At 44.7% G+C, this 23,386-nt stretch overlaps 1 long non-coding RNA gene across 1 annotated transcript in view; it reads right to left on the bottom strand.

The window, feature by feature from the left end:
- Positions 1-23,386, bottom strand: part of LOC110322634 — a 39,890-nt gene that overhangs the window by 2,099 nt on the left and 14,405 nt on the right. Inside the window, exons 2-4 of the long non-coding RNA XR_002380579.1 lie at positions 19,671-19,719; positions 5,696-5,800; positions 2,037-2,193 (exon numbers count right to left, since the gene is read on the bottom strand). This is a non-coding gene — a long non-coding RNA (uncharacterized LOC110322634). The remainder of the gene's footprint in view (positions 1-2,036; positions 2,194-5,695; positions 5,801-19,670; positions 19,720-23,386) is intronic.

Genomic DNA, 23,386 nt, shown 5'->3' with positions numbered 1-23,386 from the left:
TTTTTTTTTTTAAGTCAGAGAAACCAAACCTAAGGCCTCACATATGCTGGGTAAGCACTCCACTACTGAGCTATATCCACAGCTCTTTCACTTAAAACTTTTCTGAGAGAGAGTCTCGCTAAGTTGTCCAGTTGGGTCTTGATCTTGTGATTCTCCTGAGCAGCTTTAGGTTATACACACTTGTGTCACAAAGATTAACATATTTGCTTCAAAGAAAATGTTCTGACTAATAACAGTAGAGTCTGATTCATGGGTCTTTGAGGGTCTTGCTCTCAACTGTGTCACAGAATTTATATCTAACAACAAAACATAAGAGTGAGACTTTTCCAAAATAACATAGTAAAATAAAATGAACATAGGAGGGCATCTCCGCTCATTATTTTACTAGTTGTTCTCTTGTTTTAGGAAATAATCCATTGTTTCATTTTAGCTGTAATAAGACATTCAATTGTTCTCATCTTTAGACGAGGCAGTTTAACTACATTTCTTTGGAGAAAACTGTAGATTCGAGGTCACAGAAGGCAGCACTGGAGTGTTGCCTGTGCTTCCATGAATACACAAATGGCTGGATTTTTGGATAGAATGTTCCACATCTGCTGGCAGTATTCATCTTGCAACATGCCCTGACATAGTAACAAATAGTCAGACATGTAAATCCCCAGCGGTTTAAAAAACCAGATCCGGGTATAGCCCCAATCCTGGATGCCCCATTTAAGGTGGAATAAAGCATTCCTCCAGTTGACAGAAACATTGGCAGAACTCAGTTGTCCCTCCTGGGAATGGGCAGAAAAGTCTGGGTCCTGTGCCTCAAGGAAGGATAACTGGGAAGGGGTAACTAGGTATGAGAGCTCCCTCTGGGATCAGCTGGGGCCTCTGCAGGAATAACTGGAACCCTATTTGTGGCAATCACTGGCAGTTACTCTCCCAATTAAAACATTGTCTTTACAGTATTGCTGCTTTCCGGCCACACTCTGACCCTTGAGTTCTGCCTCTTGTATCCAGGTTGGTTCTCTCCTCTGGAAACCTTATGGGCAAAAATTCCATTGATTGCAACCTTGACTGCCAAGATCTATTGCTGGGGGTTGCTCCTCTCTCTCCCTCCTTCTTGAGCTGCTGGATTCGTGAATTTCTGTCTTTATGTTGGGGTCTCCCAGCTCCTTGTTGCNGCCAAGCCTACCTTGCTGTTACACTAATCACTCTCCTTCAAAACTCCAGCCCCCTACAGGCGCTGAGACCCACCAGAGAGTTGCTGTGTCTCCACTGCCTACCAAGAGGAGCCCTTTTATCTCCCAGAAGGCAGCACCCTTGGACCGCCTATGCCAACAGACATTCATCCCTGCCTTGATCCTTAGACCCGCCTACGATCGGACCACCGCAGGCACCATCAAAGACTGAGGAGGGGGCTGGGAATTTTTCCATGTTATTTAAACGAAGTTTGGTTATTAAACTTTGAGCCTCGAACAGAAAATTTCGTCCTGGCTCCATTTTCCTCTTGCACATTCCATTTCAGCCAGCCCGCCTCTCAGGATGAACCCAGACCGGATTAAAGTGAGTTTCAGAAACTCACATCTTTTCAGGTTCTACCTTATTTTTACTATTCACCAGACCTCAAACACCACACCATTACATAGTCGTGATGCTGTCAGCTGCACACAGCCGTCCTGGGGTCATTATCTCAAACATGTTGGTTAAGTTCACAGGCACACAGAGGGCCTCCAAGCATGAGGTCCTCTTACAAGAAGTTCAGCCATCATGGTTTCAATGATGACATGTTCATGAAATTTGGCTTAGTTTGAACTCCTACCTTAGAGGTCAGAACTGACTTAAAAATATACCTTTGTTCCTTTTTAAATAATCCTTCTTAGTATACTATCCACCAGGATTTCTATGCATAGCTGGTCTTATGCTCTTTTTTGTACCTGGTGCATCACCCCATTGTAAGTGACATTGGGGGACTTTCTTCAGTTGCCTGTCTATCTAAAATTATCCATGGGCTCCTGCATGGATGGGTAAAGTTAGTCCTTCTAAAGACTCACAAATCCTGTGTCTCCACAGTGTCCACTGTTTTAGCGCCGAGAGTGTGTGGATTGCTGCCCTAAGGAATGTCTTCTTACTTTTCTAGGAGCTGGGTAACCGGATCTCCCTGAATGGAAATTGTCCTTCGAAGACTCTTTGGCATTCAACTCGGCAAACCTTATTTTGGAAAAAAAAAAAATGGTCATTTATAATATCAACATTTCTAGATCATGTTTTAAAGACAGCTACAGGCGCATGGAGCAGCTACATGCCAAGGCTGTCTACTTCTGATCTAACAGCCCCCTAGGTTGAAACCAGAGTGAGACTTAGAGACAGCGGCCAAGAGCCCCAAAACTCTTGGGGAATATTTATAATCTCTGAATTCAACCAAAATTGTTTCCACTCAAAATTAATACTTGGAAACAGATTTTAAAGCCCAAATTTAGACGCTGTCTACAGTTTTTTGGTCTGCTGTGGAGCCAGCTTTGTGAAATAAATGCATTTGAAGCTGACTGAATGTAAAATTGATTGTCTTTTACATTGAACAAAGTATTTAAAGGGATGCACTCTTTATCCGAGATCTTTCAAAGCTGGAGCCAGAGTTGGCCGACATCCACAGCCAGGAAGGGCGGGTACTGGGCAGGCTTGTGGATTGAACCTCTGTTTACATATGTGAATCCTCTCTGGCTTAAGAAAGGGGCTCTGCTTAGTGAATGGAGTTAGGGTTCATATTTATGGAGGTAATGTGATCCAGTGGAAGGCACTTGGCCTCAATGCTAGAAAGCTCAGTTCAAAGTGCTCCTTTATCAGTTCCAAGCTGTGCAATCTTGAATAAATCATTTAGCCTCTCCGTTTCTCCACAAATAAATGGAGGCCCACCAGTCCTGTTCTGCCTGCCTCTGAAGAGCTGATGAGAGGCAGGAGAATTGCCCCAATTACAGATGCATGGTTACTGTGTGTTCTTCTAGGATAAAAACATCTCCCTGTTCAGATCTCAACAGTCTTTGTCGCCTCAGATCAGGGCATTAGACCCTGTGTAACCCAGTGCTTTGATGTGAAAACAGAAACATAAACAGAAGAAAAATTGGTTGTCCAAAGATGAGCGCTGGCAATGAAATGAATTCTCATTAGGGCATCATCTTTGTCCTAATGCCAAGAGACTCTCCTCTCCTCTCTCCTCTCTTCTCCTCCCTTCACCCCTCCCATTTCTTCCCTCATCCCCTTATTTCATTGCAGAGAGATTATCAAACCTAGCCACTCACAACCAATTTAAGCCACTGAGCTGTCAATTATTCATATATTTTTGTATTCATGCATTTCACAAAGTGTTATGAAGACATGTAAAGTTCTAGGCAGTGTTCTATGTTCAGGTTGGCAATAACAGCCCTGAGTTACAGATCATCAATAAATCTTACTTTAAATTTAAACTTACATTTAAATTACCTACAGATCAACAGCCAAGGCATTCCTTTTTAATACTGTGTGGGCACAAACATTTTTGAAAGTTTCATGGGATATATTTAGGCTTAAAAGTTATCTGCTGTCTCTGAAGTACAAATGTGCTTCAGTATCTAACCTTTACACTTGCTTCGTCTGTCCATGCCACCTGTGTGCTGGGGACGGAGGGGCAATTTCCCCAGGCATATGTGCATCTCATGGAAGGAGACAGATATAAGCGCATACAAGATGCACATCTCAGCTTGCAATAGCTGTAGCTAAAAGTTTTATTATTGAAAATGTCTCATTAAAAAACACGATTAGGGTGCAAAGGGGAAGACCTAGTCTGTATTGTGTCTGCAGCACAAACAGAAGGGCCTGAGCTGATGCACAGACCTGCAGGAAAACCTGGATGTGATGATGCATTCTGTAATCCCAGTGCTGGAGACGTGGGTACAAGAGGAGCCCTGGGACTTGCTGGATAGACAGCCTAGGTGATGTGGTGAGGTTAGTGAGAGATGGTGTATCAAAAAAAATATGACAGGGGATACCTGGTGCTGGTGATATTTGGACTATGCATTCTCTCTCTCTCTCTCTCTCTCTCTCTCTCTCTCTCTCTCTCTGTGTGTGTGTGTGTGTGTGTGTGTGTGTGTGTGTGTGTGTGTGTGTGTGNTGTGTGTGTGTGTGTGTGTGTGTGTGTGTGTGTGTGTGTGTGTGTGTGTGTGCGTGCGTGTGTACACAAGAAAAGTAAACAGCCTAGGACCGATATGAAATGGCAAGGCTGAAGATGATAGGCACAGACTTGCTACAAGACAATGGAGAATGGTGAGGACCATGGTTCCCAGAGGTATGGTTGACTCAGACATGCAGTGGCTCCCTCACTTCTTTAGCTGCTCAGATCTATAGTTTAGGTTTTTGAGAGAAGCTAAACATCCATACTATTTCTTAGAAACATTTTAAACCTCAACAGTCAGGCAGTGTTTCCAAATATGGTACTGACCAAGGGAAATGTGCCAATGGGATGGACCCAGACCATATGTTGTGTAGTAGCGTCCTTCCAAAATGGAAACATTGCATCTTGAAGAGAGGGTCACTAAGTAAGACTCAGCAAGCAAACAACTCATAAGTCCCAGGAAATCCCTGAAGTGTTTAAGATTCACAAAAGCCCCCCCCCCTTCATCAAATTATATAGTCAGCAAAAAACTAGTGAAGAGAAGAAACTCTAACCAGTGGGGCTGTCTGCAAGTCACACAGGGAGATCCAGAGATACAACTTTCAGGAGTCTTCACCCATACCATGTGGACTTTTGTGTGATGTCACTGCCTCTGAGAACCCATGCTCCTGCAAATAGTCCTAATAAACCGACTGGCTCATCAAGCTATAGTTGAGTGCTATCATTTCTCTGGTCTGCTATTGGTTTGCTTTATCTGGTGTTGCATAGATATTTGTTCTTAGCGCCCAGATAAAGTCACTTGATGACATGGCCTGCCAGTTTGCCACTTCTGACTTAGACTTTTGGAAAATATCACAGTTAACAAGACCTTGGCTGAGTCCTAGCTGGGGAAGGGGGATGACCTGGATGGACTGTGGCAGAGTAGCCTTTGCAACTGTCCCAAGCCACAGGCTTGAACGCCAGTCTGACTTGCAGAGCTAATGACTAACTGGTGTTGCAATAAGAATTAATTCTCCCCTGGTGGAGAGGAAAATCAGACTCAAATATTTTTGTCAGGAATGACCACATACAGTTTGAACTTAAGCAATAAAGTGGTAAATGTTTGGTGGGGATTCTGAGTAGGAAATTTGTGGCTCTGGAAATGTGATTCAAGAAAAAGCCAGAACGTTAGATAAAATTTCCAGTCACAAATTTGGGGGTTTGGGAAGGTCCTTGGCTGTTTCCCTAGAGATTCGGGAGATTTCTGAATGTGAATAGGAAAAAATATATTGTCGAGCTAAAATCAGGGCCAGCAAAAGGAAGGCAAAAAAATAAAAATAAAAACCCATTTACTCTTCTCTGATGGTTCAGATCTTTTCTGAATGGGATGTTTAGGCTGAAAGAACAACATTATAGGAAACATAAAACATGTTTGATAATGCTGTGTGATATGTGCTTTATGTGTAAGTGTGCATGAGTACATGTATATGTGTGTATGTGGTGGGTATGTGTATAATATATACATGAATGTGATGTGTGTGCCTGAACTTGTGTGGTGGTCACAGGACAACATTAGGTATTGTACCTCACCTTCAGCCTTTTTCAAACAGGGTCTCCCTTTCTCTGTTGCATACACCAGACCAGCCAGTCTGTGACTCTCAGGAGAATCTCTTGTGTTCGCCTCTCACAGGCAGACTGGGATTAGAGACATGCACTATCATTCTTGGCTTTGTACAGGTTCTAGGGACCTAAACTGAGGTCTTCAGAATTATGAGGCAAACATTTTCACCCACTGGACATCTCCCCAGCCCTCCAATTGCTTTTGACTTAGGATGCCTCAACCATATCTTTCTGGAAATCAAAGGGAAAGATATCTTGCCCCCAAGCTCTCAAAGTATGTCGCACATGGCTCTTCTAGTTAACATCAGCCTCGGCCTCTCCCTGACTTTGACTAGAGTGATCCCTGTCTCATTCAACTGATAATATCATCCTCAAAATCATCCTCAAAAAGACGGGAATAAGAATGAGCACGTGAGTGGGCAGGGAAGTGATTCAGTGGGTTAGGTTTGCTGCAAAAGCATGAGGACCCATGCTCATATCCCTAGTGCGCGTGTTAAGCCAAGTGCAGTAGCATGCTTTTGCAATCCAAGTATTCATATGGGGAGATGGGCAAGGAGACAGGAGTGCCCTTGGAAGCTGATAGGCCAGATCATCTTGAATGTGCAATGATGAACGGTAAACTGTCTCAAACAACATGAAAGATCGACACTTGAGTACTGTGGCATCCCTCTGCTCACGCTCACACACCAACACACAGACACAGACACAAACATAGAGATGAACAGATACACCCACTCCCACACTACAGAGAGAGAGGAGAGAGAGAGAGAGAGAGAGAGAGAGAGAGAGAGAGAGAGAGAGAGAGAGAGAGAAAGAGCGAGAGAGAGAGCGCAAGAGCCAGAAGAGTCGGTGCAAATGGCCTCATCTGTACCCCTTTCTCTGCAGAAGTTCTTGTGGCAGCCCTGCTTTCTTCCTGTGTAAACAGAAGGGATAATACAGATCTCACAATGACAGCGTTGTCTTGTGTCATGACTGGTATGCAGTTGGCGCTCAGCTCCTGCTCCTCTCCCATTGTTTCCTTCCAATGTTAACCAAACCTCCAAAGTTTTGGGATCCAAATGGAGTGTGTCCAAGTTCTCATCATCCGTCCTCGAGGGCCAAGGGTGAGGTAATGGAGGATGACCTCAGAGTCCTCCTTCCAAATCCCAGGATTCCCTGGGTAGGGGTGCACAATGAGTATTTTTCTCCAGGAACCCTGACCCTTGCCACACTTAATAAATCAATTAGTGAGCATGGTCCATTTATTCTCCATGCTTTGGCTTGTTTTCCATCTGCTCAGCCTAAGACAATCTTGGCCCATGAGGGGCTGTCCATCCAGAGAAGCACAGCCTTGTAAACAGAAAGTGCCATAAAGTATTACAAATATGTATTGGGTGGCAGATGTTGGAGCCAGCTCACCCTCACATCTGGAAAGAATATGCACTGTAAGATTTTTCTGAGCAATGCCTTCCCCCAAAACCTCTGTAAAAGTGGTTAGCATTCTGAGTGTACAGAACATGATGGTGTGCTACCAGTGCCCCAAGCCCTGCTGAAGTCTACAACTGTGCTGGCAGCTTGGCGGGCCCCTCTCCTAACTGTAATAGCAAGATGGGGGATTCTAGAGGTAATTGGATTTTGTGTCTGGGTATTATACAAACATATTACTCTATGAGGACTGCGTTACATCAAAGGATGGGGAAACCCAACAGCTGGTCTTGGAGAAGGGGGAGAACAGCAAAGACAATGAGAGCCCAGGCTGAGGAACTGGGATTTTTCTGGTGAGCTGAACACGAGAATTCCCTCTGAATGGCCTCTGCAAGGCATGCTGTCCTCCTGGCTGACAGAGCGCGGAATGAATGGCCTGTGTATTCCTGTTTTCACACAGTCCATCAGCAATAAATGAAAGGTTTGCGCTGCAGCCAAGAACAGAAAATGATGACTCTGAGTCACTCTGGGAAACCAGGATAATTTAAGCAGACCCAGGCCTCAGAGATCTCTCAATGTAATAGTCACCGGGGGCCTCCCAGGACAGCTTGTCCTCAAGGCCCACCCACTGCTGCCAGCCCAGGTTGTCCCATTCTAAGGAACTCCCAAGCTAGGGAATGCCTTGTGTTCCTCCGAAAGATGGGAAGGAATTCAGATCTGTGGCTTTTACCTCAGTGAAGAGATACGTGGTCTACAAGTGAAGGTTAAAAGTAGAAGCTAGGCATTGTGGGAAAGGCAAAGCTTGGGCTACTTTTCTGTAGCAACATAGTGTGTGTGTGTGTGTGTGTGTGTGTGTGTGTGTGTGTGTGTGTGTGGTATGTGTGGTGTGAGTGTGTGGTGTGAGTGTGTGGTGTGTGTGTATGTATGGTGTGTGTGTGTCTGTGTCTCTGTGTGTGTATATCGTGTGTGTGTGTGTGTGTGTGTGTGTGTGTGTGGTGTGTGTCTCTGTGTGTGTGTGTGTCTGTGTATGTGTGTGTTTAGGTATGAATGCAAGTGTTTGGGAAATCCAGAAGAGGGCACGAGTTACAGATGGATATGAGTGCTGGGAACTGAACCATGAACCTCTACAAGGAGAGTATGCCCTCTTAACAGCTGGACCATCTCTCCAGCTCCCACCTTGTATGAAGATGGGGTTCCTCCTTAGTCCTGAGCTCATCAAGTAGACTAGACTGCCTGGCCTATCCAGAGACCTAGATGTCTCCGCCTCTCTAGCTCACGAATTACATGCATATGCCACCTTGCTCATTACCACCCAACATATTCAGCTTTTCTTAAATGTGGGAACTGGAGAGTGAACTCAGATCCTGTCTGATAGACTAAATTATGTCACCCCAACTCCCATGAGTATCTTGATGCAGCTAACCATTAGTTAATGAGACCACTGGGCAAATCATTGTGACTTGTAGAAGGGTGACTCAGTATTTGTCAATGTGAGCAAATAATAAGTATTTCTTCAAGGGTCACCCTCCTACCTCCCTTGATCACTGAGGACAGCATCGGGAACATTGCCCAGCTAGAGTTTCACTACAGAATTAATACTAGTTGTGTTGGCTGCCAATAATTCATTTTATACCTCCCCACCTCTGTGTCTATGTGCACATGCACACACATGTTTGTACACACATGAATGTAGTGCCTGCAGAGGCCAAGGTAGTGCCAGACACCCTGGACCTGAAGTTGTGAGTGGTCATATATAGGAAGGAGTTGGGAACAGAACTAGGGTCCTCTGCAGGAACAGTTCATGCTCTTGGCCACTGGACAACCTCTCCAGCTACTTTTCTTTATTCTTGAGTAGTTTTCCAGATATGTCCTCATGCACTACATACAACAGGCTGCAAATTACAACATTAAGTGTCTGAACAGCCGATTGGCTGGCATGGGAATGGTGGGGATTAAGGCAAACTGAAGGTTGAGTGTCCAAGCTCAGCCCTCAGATACTTGCCTTCCAGAATGCGGGCCCTGCAGTGCAATTTCCTCTTGTTTTCAAAAGAAACTAGGAGATTGGATTTTTATTTTAAAATGTCCACTGAAACATTTTTGTTACATGAACACTTACATGTTGTGGATTGGTTCATATGTTATTTGTGTTTATTCAGCTCCCCAAATCACTCAGGAACCTGCATATTTGCCTGTTAGATGCTGAGAGTCCCTGTCCCCAGTTGGTTCTAATCAGTAAGTAAAGTTGTTGCTGGCCAGTGGCTGGGCAGGGAGACAGAGTCAGGACTTAAAATTTCCCAGGCAAGAAAACCATGAAAGAGGAAGACTTTTTAGAATCGCCATGATGGGTAAGTAGAAACCTCAAGCCTTCGAGCTTCAGGAGAGAAAGCATACAGCCATGTAAGGATTGGGGAAGAGTGGCCTCAGGGTCCTCTCCCCTGATTGGGTCTGGGGTAGCAGAGATGAAAGACAGATTTTAATAAATAATAATTCAGGAATATTGGAGGTGAGGCATTAGCAACATGGAAGTTTGGAAGTGGCCTAGCCATTGAGCTACTTAGGATGAATTAAAAATAAGACTGTGTGTGTGTGTGTGTATGTGTGTGTGTGTCTGTGTCTCTGTGTATGTCTGTGTGTGTGTGTCTCTGTGTGTGTCTGTGTGTGTGTGTGTCTCTTTGTGTGTCTGTGTGTGTGTGTGTCTCTCTGTGTGTGTATAGTGAGGAGTGGATGTGCACCCGCTGGGGAGTTTAGAGCAGATTAATATATTACCGCTTCACTTATGTGTGCTGTAGGAGTCGCTTTTCTCATTTTTCTGACAGAACACTGACAAAAACAACTTAAGGAAGGAAAGCTTCAGCTTGGCTCATAGCTCGAGGGCACAGCACATCCTCTTGCAGAGGGGTGACAGCAGAAGCATGAGGTATTCATTGGTCACATCGCATCCACAGTTGGGAGGCAGGGAAGGATGAAGGTTGATGGTCGGCCTGCTTTCTCCTCTTTATTTAACACAGGAGCTCAGGCCACAGGATGCTGCTGCCCACTTTAAGGGTGGATTGTTGCTCCTCAACTAGCCTAAAGTAGAATCTCCATAATATGGCCAGAGATTTGTTCCCATGGTGATTATCAACCCCAGTTCGCAATTAAGACTCACCACCTCACATGATAAAAACAAAAAAAAATTAAAAACAAAAGACAGAAGCAAAACAACTTGAGTAGCATTGGACTCAACCAACATCCTTTAGCTACTTCTGGAATCTTCATGAATTTCTTCTAGAAATTACTTGGATTGATTAATGTTGTATGTGTGTGTGTGTGTGTGTGTGTGTGTGTGTGTGTGTGTGTGTGTGTGTGGTGTGTGTGTGTGTGTGTGTGTGTGTGTGTGTGTGTGTGTGTGTATGTGTGTGTGTGTATGTATTATGAATGTATGTGCACATCTGTGTGTGTGATATGAATGCAATGCATGTGCACATTTGTGTGTGCATGTGGCCACACCTAGGGGGTGTGTGCCTGGCAGTCAGAGGACAATCTCAGCTGACAGTAGCACCTTTCTTGGACAGGATCCCTGGTCCTTTGCTGCTGTGTATGTCAGGCTAGCTGTCTTGTGAGCTGCAGGGGATTCTCCTATGTCCATTTCCTCCCTTTCCATAGAAGCATCACAATTAGAAATGGTATTGTGTCCAACTTTGTGTGACTTCGGGGGATTTGAAGTCAGTTCCCCATACTAGTGTGACAAATGTAAGCACTGAGCTGTCTCTCCAGCCTTGATGGGCGAGTTTGGTTTGTTGTTGTTTTTGTTGTTGTTGTTGTTGTTGTTTTCTAACAGTGTCTACCAACCTCTCAGTGCTTACAAACCTTACTCCCCTCTCCCTCCTTTTCTTATTATCTCAGAACTATTCTGATGCAGTTGTTGGCTAAACCAACGGCTATTGTGTGTGATGTTACTGCTTGTTGGATGGAACAGTGGATGTCCTGAGTGAATCTGTGCTGTTGACATGGGCACAGCCATGCCAAGGACCTCAACACCATGGAAAAGCAGAGCCTTCCATGGGTGACGTTCAGAGGGATGGAAAAGCTTTCCTTGGGTCAGAAGTGTGAACACTGATGGTATGTGCAGAAAATGTTCACTTTAGCTTCTTCTCTGACCCCATGTAAATCATCCCGAAGCCAGTGCGGCTGCAGATACTGTCCCTAATGAGATTAGCTCAACCCACCTGCATGTTCAGATGTATATAATAATCCTGTCTCTGTGTTCAGAAGTACATAATAATCCTGCCTCTTTGTTTAGCTGTATATAATAACTCCACCTCCTTGTTCAGGTGTATGGAATAATCCCGCCTTCTTGTTAACTATATATAAGAATCATTCTGAGCTATATATAATAAACATGCTGTGCTCTCCTATGCCCACCTTCTTGCTCAGGTGTATAGAATAACTCCTCCTTCCTGTTCAACAGTGTACAATAAACATGTTGCACTCTCCTAGCCCCACCTCCCTGTTCACTGTATGACTGATCCTTCCTCCCTGTTCAACAGGATATAATAAAGATTCTGAGCTTCTGGGGTCCAGCAGCTTCTTCATCTGAGAAACCAGACTGCCCAATGCCAGCTTTCCTGTGTACATGTGTCTGCCATTTCTTCATTCCCTTGCCACCCTGGTTAAGTCAATCTTTGGAGACACATAAGGATGCAGCAACTTATTAAAAACAAGAACATTGGATATTTCATTTCGCTTTTCAAACTTTAACATCTATGTATCTGTATGTATGTATGTATGTATGTATGTATGTATGTATCTATCTATCTATCTATCTATCTATCTATCATCCACCCATCTATCCATGCACTGTCTTCTCAGTTATCCTCATGGCTCTTTTTCTCCAGAGAGCCTTAGAATATATTTTATGTCTTTGTGAAGTTTCATCCTCATAGTCTCTGGGTGATCTCATGAATGTCTAGGGAATACTAAGGCTGCTATTTACTCTTCCTCTGTAGGTGCTCTGGTGGGGGTGGGGCTGCTTCTGCCCCACAAGCTCCCCTTCTACCTGATCCAAAAGTCTCTTACCATCTTTTATTGCATCTTCTGCAGGTATTGCTGTCTTTGAGGACTGTTAACTTCATTTTTTAAAATGTGTTTGAATGTTTTACCTATGTGTATGTCCATGCACCTTATGTGTGCATGTGCAGTCAGATCCTTTGGGACTGGAGTTACAGTTGGCTGTAAGACACCACACGTACATTCTGGAAAACAAATCCAGGTCCTCTGGAAGAGCAGCAAATGCTCTTAACTTCTGAGCCATCGCTCTAGCTCCTTCTTTAAAAAAATTAATTATGTTTATTTATTTACTTATTTGTGTGTGAATATGAGTAAGAGGAGAAGGGGAGAAAGAGATGGATAGATAGACCATAGATAGATTGATAGATAGATAGATAGATAGATAGATAGATAGATAGATAACTGTTGATATGTCACAGCACATATGCCAGGGTTTGAGAAAGGGAGAGCTTGCAGGAATCAGCCTCCCTTTGCACCATGTGAGTTCTTGAGATCACACTCTGGTTGGCAGGCTCTGTGACAAGCAGGTTTATATATAAGCCATCTTTCCAGGTCACTAGCACCTTTCCATTTTTTTTTATTGGATGGGAGAAAAATAAAATACATATTGCCAGTCATGTTAATTCAAAAGAACCCTTCCAGGTGGGAGGAGACTTTTGGAGGTGATAAAGACATTTACAGCATTGATAATGAGAGTGGTTTCATGGCTTTATGGGTATATGCTTATCTCCAAATACAACAATGTGTGTGTATTCATTATCATATATATTACCATACATGACAAGTGTATATATCTTATATGTTACATATCTAATGTGACAATTGCTTCTTATATGTCAACTTCACTTCAATAAAAGTTATGATTCCTATAACCATCTATTAGGTAAACAAAAATGAAAATAAAGAGCAGAGGAGGAAAGTGAATCAATGAACAGCTCACTAGCTTTCCAACTGTTCAGTCACAGCTCACACCTTAAGACACGGTACCAATAAAGAAAGGAAAGGCAAGAAGGATCCGTTTGACCTGAGGGTGTTTTAATCTCCTCAAGGACTTACCATGATGAAAACACAGAGGCAAGAGTTATGAAGCCACTGAAGCAAAGAAAAGTGGGGTTGCAAATAAGACAGGAAAGAAGGTGGAATGAGAGGGACAGCACGGGGAGAAGGTAGGTGTGCTCTGCTGTACCTGACCAATCCCCAGCAATCCGGGGCTGAACCTGACAGGGGAAGAGAAGGAGGTAGGAGCCCGGGGGTGCTGGGCAGGCCTTCTGGGTTCACAGGGCTGTACTCACTGTGGAGCTGAAGGTTCTGCATTGTTGCAAAATGTACTGGCTTAAAACAAGAACTGATGACGCCACAGGGTCTGTGTAGGTCAGGCTTAAAAGCAGGTTAACTGAGTGACTTTGGCTCCAGGCCCTTTAAGAGGAGACAGACCACACATTGGCCAGGGATACAGATAGGTATGAGAAGGCCTTCCTGAGGTGGCGGGAACCACTTCTAAGCAGAATGTTGCCTGGGCGTCCATGCTTCTTATAAGGCTAGGTTTCTCTAGAACGCAACTGTAGCTGCCTGAGAGTGAATGAGCCACTTGCTGCTAGAAGCTACTGAGTCTTTTATGACCTGGCTTCTAGGACTGAAAATCATAACTTCCAACTCACTTATTAAAACAAAGTTCAGAATGCTCAAGGGGAAGATAACTATGCTATACCCTTGAGGAAAAGGCCATAAAAGAATATGTAGACACTTCAAACCACTGCATGGATCTTTTGAATTACTCAACATTTGGACAATGCTTTCTTTTGTTCTTTTTTTTTAAAAAGGCTAATGGAAGGAAAGATGAATGACAGGTTATGACTATCAAACACTGTGTGACATAAAAAAAAATCATTTAAAATTTCCTTCATTTGCTAGGGAAACAAGGGAGTTCAAAGTCTTCTCTCACTTGGTGCTATGGTTTGAATGCATCTCCTAATTCCATGTCTTGATACTTGGTCCTTGTCCTCGTTGGGTTTAATTGACAACTGGACACAGCCTAGAGTCATCTGAGGGGAAAGCCTTGATTGAGGAATTGCCTTGACTTGCTGGTGACCATATCTGGGGGCAGAGGGGGTTGTCTTGATTGTTAATTGGCGCAGGAGAGCCCAGCCTACTCTGGGCAGCACCATCTCTAGGCAGGTGGTCTTTGGCTATGTAAGAAAACTACCTAAGCATGGGTCTGTGAATGAGCCAGAGCACAAGCCTGTAAGCATTATCCCTCCTTGGTTCCTGTCTCCATGTTCCTGTCTCCAGGTTCCTGTCTCCAGGTTCCTGCCTGGAGTCGCTGCTCTGAATGTTCTCAGTGATAGATTATGACCTAGAATTATAAGCCAAATAATCCTTTCCTGTCTCCCACTTATTTTTGTTGTGTTTGTTTGTTTGTTCAGAGTGTTTTATAACAGCACAGAATGAAATTAGAACCATCTTCAACACAGCAGTGTTGAGAGGCAGAAACTTGGCCTAGTGAGAAACGAAGGCAGTGTGCATGGACAGACTTATCCTGTGACCTTTCCTTTAGAGATGTGCACAAGTACCTTATTCATTCCAAAATGATTTCCCACATGTCTAGCTTGACGAACCAACGAGTGTGACTTAAAGCAGCACGGGGAAGCTACATTAGCATAGGTGGCAGCATCCATAAACTTCATCCCTCAAGGGCTCTGCTCAGCTTCCTGGTAACTCTCCACTCGAGAGTCTACTCTACTCAGCAACCATTTCTGTCTATCTATAATCATGGGGAGGGGGCTCAAGAAGCTTGTGACATCCTGAGTTTACAGAGCCTAGTGTATTTCCTCATCTTCCTTTATCCCAGGAGTCTTTGTAGGACCATGAGGGGAAGTTCCTGAAAGAACAACCTCACAGCAGTGGATTATGTGTTGGGGAACAGGCAGCTGTGCCGTGAAAGCGTTGTTTTCTTGACTTCGCTTTGTGCTTCCCTCCATGGTGTGATAATGCAGGTTAAAGGGCCCCCTCAATGTCAACCCTGTTATCTTGGACTTCCTGGTTTCCAGAACAACAAGCCAATTAACTTCTCTCTATAAATAACCAAGGCAACAGCATCCAAATACAGAAAGGAAGATATCCTACTTGCCGCTCTGTTACACACACATTTAGAAGGCAGTCTTTTTGGGGGGAGGTGTGAACAATCTTATATTAAGCAGATAACTTCTTTTAATCCTTATAACTATCCTTTCAACCTCCCTGACAACAGATATTTTTCTTAGCTACATTTACGTATTTCATTCACTAAATATTTATTCACTACATATGATATTTCTTCAGGTCATTAAAGAACTGTAGTTTGTTTACTCATTCAACAAACCTTTATTGAGTTCCTGTGCTGTCCTAGGGTACATTGAGAGTCTAGCGACACTTTTGAGTAGATGCAACAAGTGGTCTCTGTTTAACTCTTTTGGGGGAACGGAAGTCCAGATATCTGGGTATGTATACAACATTTGAGAGACTGAGGCATATTACATAGTGAGTTCTAGGTCAGTCAGGGCTAAAATGATAAACTTTTTTTTTTTTTTTTTATCAGAGTAACAAAGACCAGGGCCTGGAGCAGCTAAGAGTGCTTGTTGTTCTTGCTAAGGAGTCAAGTTTGGTTTCCAGCACCCACGTTGGGTGGCTCACACTCAGATCTCCTCCTTTCTTCTGGTCTCTCAGGGCACCACACTCATACACGCAAGCCCTCCCACTCCCACACATAGCTCAAATGAAAAGTAAAATCCGTTTTAAAACTCCTAAACTAAAACTAATGTAATGTGTCTAAGGCTGGAGAGAATTAAGCTACCCGGGGGGTATAACTATCACCGAAAGGACTCTCAGGGGCTGGGACTGAGGGAGAAGAAAGGGAGCTTTGATTCCACCAGGAAGTATTGTTCTCTACCAGGAAATGGTAGACACTACAGAGGAGTATTTGAAGAGGAAAGAGGCTGTCCATTTGCTCTGAGCTGGTAGCATAGACATTCTAAGACGGAGAAACAGGGCATGTATCTAGGGGGAGGACTCTTCTGAGCTTTTCCCACATCTGTACAGATGGCTGTTCTCTTTGCCTCCTGTAAGACTTCAGCCAGCCTTCTTGAGTCCAGTGTCGCTACTGATGCAGTGTGTGACCTGGTACCTCAAAGAGAAGGTGGGACATCAGTCAATGTTGGCTTAGATACTGACACGTTCAGTCAGTGGACAGTAATGATGCATTAAGGGGGGCTAACTTGCATTGTGTTGGGGAATTAGGAGGCTGGAACTCAAGCAAAAGGCAATTGTGAGAGGCAGAAGTGAAAGGGAGCGAGGTGGGGCTGGGGCAGCGGTTCTTGCTGTGCAAGCTCTGGAGACTGGAGCTCCGATCCTCGGGGTCTACCGAAGTTCCGGGTAGGTGTGGCAGCCCAACTGTATTCCAGCACACAGGAGGTGGAAACAGAAGGACCCCACTGCAAACTGAAGAGTTTGAGTCGCTGAATCTGCAGGCTCTAAGTGAGAGAGTGTGCCTCAGTGTGTAAGGCAGAGTGTGATCAAGAAAGGCACCTGACCTTAGTCTGCGAACTCCATATGGATAAACATGAGCACCTATACAGATGCAAACGTGTGCATGTATACATAGCACATATACACACACATGGAAAAAGAAAAAGAAAAAGAAAGGAAGACCTGAGTTTGCAGATGGCTGGTCCCAAGACAGGGTGGGTGTTGGGAGCTTTTCTGGTCTGATGCTGTTGTAATTACAGCATCTGAAAGCTTGCGTGACATTGCTAATTTTAGAGAAAATGGGACACTGATATCTGCAAGAACACGCAGGCTTGGGATGCGGATTAACACTTCCACCTCTCACAGAATCAAACCTCAAAACGGTGTTGGCATTGGGAAATATTATTATTAGAAGAATGTTCCTGAGGATGAGATGAAAAAAATGTAATGTCAGCTCTTTAGAAGGGTTTCGTGAGACTGAGTGGTAATAAAACAGCCAGCTATTCGTGGAACTGAGCTCCAAAATGATGGAGTCCGTTTAATTCTGTTTCACTGTGGCACGGTGTGTGTGTGTGTGTGTGTGTGTGTGTGTGTGTGTGTGGTGTGTGTGTGTGTGTGTCTGTCTGTCTGTCTGTCTGTGTCTGTGTGTGTACACAAAAATAAATTAGGAATTTTCCTCAAAATCACAGGTAGACTCTATAATGGGGCACATGGTGAAAAGATATTTCTCATTAGTTGCAGGGAAAACAAAATTTAAGCAGTAGTGATAATATTAAGGTCTACCCAGGCAGCTTAATGGGTAAAGGTACTTGATAAATAAGTCTGCTGACCTATGTTTAACCCTCAGATCTCATAGTGGAAGGAGAGATCAGACTCCCAGAAGGTGTCCTTAGATCTCTACACATGCACCATGTCACACATGCACCATGTCACATACACACCATGTCACACACGCACCATATCACACACACACCATGTCACACACACACACTCTGTGTCGCACACATGCCATGTTGCACATGCACCATGTCACACATGCACCCACCCTCACACACACCTTGAGTCCATACTCCCAATGATAACTAATTAAAGAAAAATGGAAAAGTGCAAGTCTGGCGAAATGGCTCAGTGGGTAGGGACATTTGCTGGCAAACCTGACAATTTTAGTTTGATTTGGGATACTCAAGTGGGAGAGGAAAAGAAGAGACTGCCCCAAGCTAACCTCTGACCTTCACGCAGGGCACTGCTATGCCCACACACTTCACCCTTGGCAAGTGAATAAAATATAACTGAAAAGTAATGAAAAGAGCAGATGTGTGGATGTGTGTGTGTGTGTGTGTGTGTGTGTGTGTGTGTGTGTGTGTGTAAGAACTTGTGAGCACAACATTGAGAGATAGAATCAGGCAGTTAAAGATGACTTAAAGAAACTTTTCTTCTGTGGCTCTCTAGCCACACCTACAACTAGTGTAGAAATAGGAATAAGATTGAGACAGGAAAACATGAAATGATAGCATTAGAGACAAAAAGTGAAGAATACAGCTGGGCAGTGGTGGCGCACGCCTTTAATCCCAGCACTCGGGAGGCAGAGGCAGCCGGATTTCTGAGTTTGAGGCCAGCCTGGTCTACAGAGTGAGTTCCAGGACAGTAGTTCACTGGCATTGTGTAAATACTACTGCAGATCTGTGGTGGAGAAGCTGGGCTTCCACGGAGCTTGGGGAATGTGAACTCTGAATCCCACATAGCATAGCACTCTTTATTTCCTGGTCCCCAGGCTCCTCTGTACCAAGAAAATAACACTGTTAATCGTTTGGACTTGGGCTGGGCATGTCCAGTACCTTTGCTCACAGTCCGCCACCTCAGCTGATGCCTTTTCTCCCCCTTGCTGTGCGGAAGCACTCATCAGGGACATGTGGGCTATGGAGATGGCTCAGCCTGTGAAGTGGTTCCTTCACAAGCATGCAGATCTGCATCACCCATGTGAAAAGCCAAGCTTGGGGGAGCTAATCCCAGCATTGCATAGACATAGGAGGATCTCTGGGGCGTGCCGGAGCAGCTAATCTTAACCAGTCCAACCAATGGATGAATTCCTGACCCTGTCTCAAAATAAAATAAGGCAGAGAAATAACAGAGAAGACACTGAAGTCCAACCTCTGGTTTCTATGTGAGCATGCACTGCACACACATACACATACACACACACAAACACACACACACACACCCCAACACATACACACACACAAATAAAAGGGTTGAAAGAGAACATGTGGCCTCTGCCACCTAAGCTATTAGCAGCATCCTTAGCAGTTAAGGCTTATGCTTGAACTCAGGCCCAAAAGATCAAAGTTTGCTTTATTGGTCAACCAACAGACTTCATGCTATCTACACAGAAAACCTAGAAAGCATGTGAGGTTCAGTGTTGAAGCCGTTAAAGGGACACTACGGTAATAAGGTGAAAATACATTTGGTGTCTGTGATTCTTAGACAACACACTGGTCAGTTCGTTGATGGTATTTTAATGGATGTTTTCGAGTCTCTGTAACCTGGGAAGATGATGAAGATCACCATCTCTCCGACCTCTGTTTTCTTCACTCTGACATAGAGACAATACAAGTCCTCAGTGTGCGGACATACCATGCACAGAGGGTCATATGTAAGGTTACAGGTAAAAGGCAGGAAGCCCGGCACAGAGTGAACACTTGGTCAAGACCAGAAACAACGAAACAGTTGAACAGGCAAACAGAATCCTTCCACCTTTGAAAGGGCCTGAAACCCTCTGCTCTCAGTGACTCTTGGCTGTCAGCCCTGGCCATATAATTAATCACAGTACAGTGAGCTCTCGATTATCTGCACTAGTGAAGGGCAGAGGCGTGGATAATACAAAACAAGGGACAATCTAAAAGTCATTTATATCTTTGGCTTTGGAATGAAGTCAGAGAAACACACATGCATGTGTGCGCACACACAGACCCTTTTCATTAGGATTGCTATTTACCGGCCCAGGCTTCCTGATCGTGGCCTCCGTGGACGGCTTCTGGAGGAAACTGCATTGACAAAGGTGGTGCATTAGATATCAAAATGTTTTAGAACGTAATAGACGTTTGATTGGCCAGGTGGTGTATTGCGTGAGAGATGGCTATGGAAGTGGAGGGAATCATGTTCAAAGTCTCAGCAGGCACATCAAAGTCAGACATAGGTACACCTGTCTGCAATGCAGGCATTTCGGGGAGGTTCTCCAGGATCTCAGGTCAGAACACCTAACTAAAAAAAAAAAAAAACAACAACAACAACAAAAAAAACGGTGAGCTTCAGGCTCAGTGAGAAATCCTGCCTCATAACCTGAGGTTAAAGACAAATAGAAGACATCTGACACCCCCTTCTGCCCTCCATGTGCATGAGCATACCTGAATGCATATGTGTGCACAGAACACACACAGTGCAACAGACAATGCTTTAAATACAGACAATATTATCATCAGTGTTTTAACAATACTTTGGGAGGCAGAGGGAGGAGGATCAGAAGTCCATGGTCAATCCTTGGCTGCATATCAAATTGGAGGCCAACCCGGGCTACATTTCTGCAGTCACCAGTGTATAGGGACTCTACACAGATTCTGCCCTTTGCCTCTCTAACTCGCCATCTTCTTGCTTATTTATGTACTCATGCAATTGTCTTTGTTATTTTGTTGTGTCTTGTTTTGTGTTTTTAGTGAGCATGTCTGTTAGTGTACTAGGAGGCCAATAGATGTGCATCTCTTAAAGACGGTTCTTATTGATTGGTGCCTGACAGCAGGCTTCGAATGCTTGGTTCTTCTCTTTCTGTTTCTTCCTTCCTTCTCTGTTTCTTTCTCCTTTCCTTCCTGTCTCTGTCCCCCCACCCTGAGTACTTTCCCTCCCTGCCTTCTTTCTGTTCCTTCCCCCTTTCTTCCTCCCACCTCTTGACAGTTCTTTTTCTCTTTGTTGCCCCCGCAGCCTCGTCCCTCCTTCCAGCATCTCTGCTGTAAGAACCTATCAAGATTTCCCTAGCTCAACTCTTTAGCAGAAAATCCATCTCCAGGGCCCTAGTCCATGGTCCGGAAGAGGAAGATCGCAAGGAAGTTGTCCCCGTTTATCTGAGGCGCCCTGGAAATTGGATGCAAGTCCCTGGGTCATGGGGCTTCCTTCCTATCCTCTAGATCACTAAATACTTAGCACTGGGGCAAGAGAAAGCAGGGGAGGGAAGGCGGGGTAGGTAGGAAGCCCATGGCTGTGTCTGCTTGTGTTTGCCTCCTACAATGGGAGGATAGGGATAGAAAAGACCCAGGCGCGACATAAATATTTCCTATTATGGAAAAACTGAAGCCACAATGGAATCCGTCATGCTTGTGATATGAGAGACGGACAATATTTCGGGGCTGCCGCCACGTCGGCACCTGAATGGAGTTTATATTTTGTTTATGGAGCTCAATCCGAAGCCTTTTTATTTATTTATTTATTTGGCCCAGCCTGTGTAATTCTTCATGGGAGCTCGAAATGGCTGCGGGAGCAGCTCAATATTCCATTTATTTTATTTATAAAAGAAATTCAAAGGCTGAAAAGATGAAGTAATTGACTTACCGGGATGACAGTTAAACCCACTAAATTTAATCTTATCCTCTCAAGTACAACATATCGCGCTTACAAATTATCGCTAGGCACCAGGCAGCCCGGCGTTCCTCACCTAATGCAAATGGAATGGAGGCCGCTGTTATTGTATTATCTGACTTTACTATCGGCATTAATCCGGCTTAGCTCACTTAATGATGCCACTTGTGGCTCGGCAAAGGCTGCAGAGAAGTCTATAAACTACTTCCATTAAAATGCAAATCGGGCCCGCCGAGAAAATAAGTGACAGGGAAAAAAAAAAAGTAGGAGACTTGGGCCCTGCGAGCTGGGCCCCCACAGCCCGCGTGATGCCAGGTGATAGCCTTACCTCGATTATCTGCGCGGGGGCCCAGAAAGGGAGCCAGCCCCGCACGCAGCAGCCCCACAAAAAAAACTGCTCCAACAAGCCAGGCTATTTAATTTCTGGAGAGATTTCTATTTCTTTTTGTTGTTAGGAAATGAACAAATACTTATCAATGTAAAAACTGCTATCTCCCATCTCCCTGCCAGGTTTTTCATACTGATATTATTTGCGCCGCATAACACAGGAAATGAAAATCTTCTCCATTCAGTCTCCACTGCATCTCCAAATCCTCAGCGAACCGTCTGGCTGCCTCCTCCCCTCACCCCCCATCCCCGCGTCCCCCCAGCTCTCTTCCTGGTAAACAGAAAGGAAAACTTCAGTGAGCTAAGGAAGCAGACAAGGCTCACAATTCTCCAACTAGACTCGAAATCTTGGGTTTCTGGGAGACAGTTTTTCTGTGCGGTTGAGGATGAGCTGGGGCGAGTGGAAGCCGGAGGGGGCTGGGAGCTCAGTGCTAACATCTGTTTTACTTAAGGGGCCTGATTTCCTTTTAGGAGGGAAGGCCTCTGTATTCCCTTTCAGTGTGAAACATCCCGGGCCCTGGGGCTTGTATTGATTCTGAACAAGGCCTAATAAAAGTAAGGGGTGAGCTCCCTTCGTATTTCAGTTCCTTAGTTCCAACAGTTTTCCTTCAGTTCTTCTGTGACACTGGGGGATTCTAGTATCTCTCTTAGACATTGGTGGGACCTCGAACCCTTCTCCTGTGGGTGGCCTAGGAAATGGAAGGATAGATAGCATCCTGCCATGTCCTCTGTGGTCAGGGTTTCAAATCCCATGAGGATTTATGACACTCACTGAAGGATCAATCCTAGTTTTTAAATACTATAGTACCTTTTACAATATTACAACAAAAGCAGTTTATCCTGCCAGGGGTATCCAGTTAAAATTGATTTGGGGCCTGTCATTGGCGGAACTCCTTGTTTCAACCTCAGCATTTTCTACCACGGAGGAGAAAGCTACATGCTCCAAAAAGGCATGGTACTGTCTACCCAGGGCCCAAGATAATGAGAGCCTCTGGAAATCAGATGAGAGCTTCCTTCTTAGCCTTAAGTACTCTTTGGGGGCTCAAGGGGAAAGATGACTAAAGTTGGGGAGAAGAGAGACCCTGTGCTGAAGAAGCTGGGATGAAGAATGGCTTTCATGGTGGGGCATGCCCACAGGGTCAAGGGTCTGTACAGGCCTCTATGTGACGGTAATGCCTTGGCTGCATGGCTAAATACTCAACACCCACGTCCTTTACCTTTCTCTTTAGAGAGACCTTTGTCCTGCCCATTTTCTTACAGACTGTGCATACCGTAGTCCAGGCTGTACAGTACACATGTAGTGTTTCTGCAGCTTCATGCAGAGGCACGGCTCTACCTTGGAGCCCGCTGCAGTACACGTGGGTGACCTTTACTCTTTTAGGGACAGTTTCTTAAGTAAAACTGGATCTTTGGCTTCCAGAAAGAAAAACATTTCAGAATGAGCCATTATAAAGTTGGATTAGAGCTTATTAAAAATAGGACGATNGTCCTGCGCCTCTCCTGCCCAGGAGGGGTGTTCGCCTGGCGGCTGTCTGCAGGCTGTTCCAGCGCCCAACACCTTTCCTCCCCGACCGAGGCGGGGNGTCCGCCTGGCATCCNGNGCCTTTCCTCACCCGAGGAGGGGTGTGCGCCCGAGAGCGGTACTAAGGCTTGATCTGTCATTCGTGGCCTTATCCCGCCCGAGGAGAGGTGTCTACCCAG

This window comes from Mus pahari, chromosome 5 (genome assembly GCF_900095145.1).
Source record: "Mus pahari chromosome 5, PAHARI_EIJ_v1.1, whole genome shotgun sequence".
Taxonomy (NCBI): domain Eukaryota; kingdom Metazoa; phylum Chordata; class Mammalia; order Rodentia; family Muridae; genus Mus; species Mus pahari.
The sequence above is the reverse complement of the archived record's forward strand: the minus strand, read 5'-3'. Positions and strand labels throughout refer to the sequence as shown.